Source organism: Halictus rubicundus, chromosome 3, assembly GCF_050948215.1.
Source record: "Halictus rubicundus isolate RS-2024b chromosome 3, iyHalRubi1_principal, whole genome shotgun sequence".
NCBI lineage: Eukaryota > Metazoa > Arthropoda > Insecta > Hymenoptera > Halictidae > Halictus > Halictus rubicundus.
Window position 1 is genome coordinate 6,925,457 of NC_135151.1, and position 2,534 is coordinate 6,927,990.

The following is a 2,534-nucleotide window of genomic DNA, read 5'->3' on the forward strand; positions in this document are numbered from 1 at the left end:
TATTTTTTCTGCATTGAAAAGTGTATTCATAGATTAAAAATTCTTTTTTAATTGCTCAGTTTATAGATACAAGCCTGCCTTTATCATATTTAATAATCGATTTGTCTTTGAGGAAGACAACAAATGAGAAGCGGGAATCGAAGGTGGAAGGATTAATGTTGGCATGATCATTAGCACTAGATTTACGGGACCCGTCAAAACGACGGATTCTAATATTTTTAAATTTCGAATATTGAGATTGTAAAAATGCATCCATGAGCAATTATTTAACAAATTCATTTCTTTGGATATATATTATTAAAAAATGGCTACAAACTTTGATCGATACATTCATGTTATTTTTATAAAGTAATGTAAAATAGTCATTTTTAGTGCTCCGTGAACCTAGTATTAAGAAGATCGCCGAATATCCTTCCTAATTTCAACTAAATTGCTCGCCTAGCATATTGCTCTTATTTTACTCTTAAGCTTATGAAGCTCTGTGAATCATAGGTCCACGAATGCTAGGCATTCCAAACATTATAGTGATCTTCTCGTGTCTGTTGTAAATTCTGGATGCAGCCATTTTGTTTACAACAACGACCGATAAATAGGCAGTTTATTGGGATCTAGGAATCCATTACCCATACATCATACTATAAAATTTGCAATTGACCATACAATTCTTTTTTAATTCTTAGTCAGTGCTTACAAAAGAGACAAAAAGTAAGACATAATTCGATAAACCGTGGTTTATCTTATATACATCTTATATACAGCTTTACGATTACAAAAAAATTAATCCACAAAATAATTGTACTTTCGAAAGGCAGGTATCAAATGAAAATATAAACGATGAGTCCTTTATACATTGAGGTAAAGCGGTTGTCTTTTGTGTGGCTGTGCCGAGGCTTCGTGTTTGAGGTTCACTGAAACGAAACATAAAAACAATGATCACGGTTGAATTTATAAAAAATCGCAAAGCGACTCCGATACGTAACTTTAGAATTTGTAGGATTTCCGGATTGCAAAATTTTTCTAATCTTTACACTGAACGCATTTCAATCCATACTTGTAGCTCAAAAAAATTGATAGAAAATGTTTTATAGAACTTAATAATTACTGATTTACTTACTAATACTGTATAGGAATTAAGTTCTATTTTATTACATAAAGATAAAGCTTCGAGTAATAAAATTAATTTTGAATTAGTATATCACTTTCTAATTCTAAGCTCTGACATTACGTTTAAAATTGGAAAAGCTCAGAGTTGCACTTCAAGATATTTCATTGAACTCGGTATTATAAAAAAAGAAAGATTCATTATGAATTCAGTGTAATACGATTTAAACCGATTCAATATAATTCTTGAATCAGTGTATTGTCACTATGTGAAATGTTGCGATTTTTATTCGAGTCAAGATGTAGGGTAAGATACCCAATTACCGTGGGGGTGCCAATTACTGTGCCTATATTAATTATACGTATTCTTAAAGCATAATGAATATTAATAAAAGAGATATTAAATATTTTTTCATTAAAATCAGTTAATAAATATATGTTATACACCTAGTTTTTAATATTCATTATGCTTTAACAATAAGTATAATTAATATAGGTACAGTAATTGGATCCTTTACCCTATTTTATGAAATAATTTACCGTGAATGTTATGACTTTTCTGCAGCCAACGTTGCGGACCATTCTATACCCTGGTGGACATCGTTTTCTCTTCGGGAACGTCAACGGTTTGGATTGTCCACCGACGATCAAAGCCATCAGGAGAATTGCGAGTAGTACGAAACGTAGCGGTGACATTTTAACTTCTGGTCCTTGACTGCTCGTTAAACTATTTCGCGATTTCGCAGGGCTGATCTACTATGTCTACGTTGAAATTGCCGACTGACACAGAGCCCAATGAAAACACCATGGATATACCCTCGTTCACATGCGATTTCCCTCCCCCCGTTTCCGTTTATTCGCACTAATTTGCGGTTACACTTCATATCCTCGTCACGCACATTGTGGTTTCTATTTGGTAATTGCGTCAAATGTTTTCTGAGATACGATAAAACCGGAAATTTCGATTGCGGTTTAAATGCTTTTGTAGTTGTTGCTGACGTCTGTAGGATTTTGTTTTTATCAGCCTGAGGATTATGTGTCGTCTAATCTTGCGCGTTCTTAATTATTCACGCAGTTACAACATTTCTAAATTTGGTAAAAATTGATCCTTGTCGGTTTTCTCATAAGGGACCGTGCAAACAGAGAGGAAATAAGAGTGCTCACGCTCGGGGTTTTCGTGTCCCCACTTTTCTGCATCATCTTTTTAGCCTGGAACAGAACCTGCATCAACTTTTTAGCCTGGACCAGAACCTGCATCATCTTTTTAGCCTGTATTAGAACCTGCATCATCTTTTAGGCTAGATCAAAGCCACAGACGAGGTACAGGAGTAGACCAATCATCCAATGTATTTTTTTGTCTCACGTCCGCGGGGCTCTAGAGCCCCCTTACCATTTTTGTGTCATATCCTACCATATCGGTCGGAACTATTATT

At 34.6% G+C, this 2,534-nt stretch overlaps 1 long non-coding RNA gene across 1 annotated transcript; it reads right to left on the reverse strand.

Annotated features, from left to right (window-relative positions):
- Positions 1-650: 650 nt before the first annotated feature.
- LOC143352519 (uncharacterized) lies at positions 651-2,058 on the reverse strand. Its single transcript, XR_013081953.1, has 2 exons — positions 1,642-2,058; positions 651-908 (listed from the first exon to the last, which is right to left on the reverse strand). It is a non-coding gene; the product is annotated as an uncharacterized LOC143352519 (long non-coding RNA).
- Between the last annotated feature and the right edge of the window lie 476 nt (positions 2,059-2,534).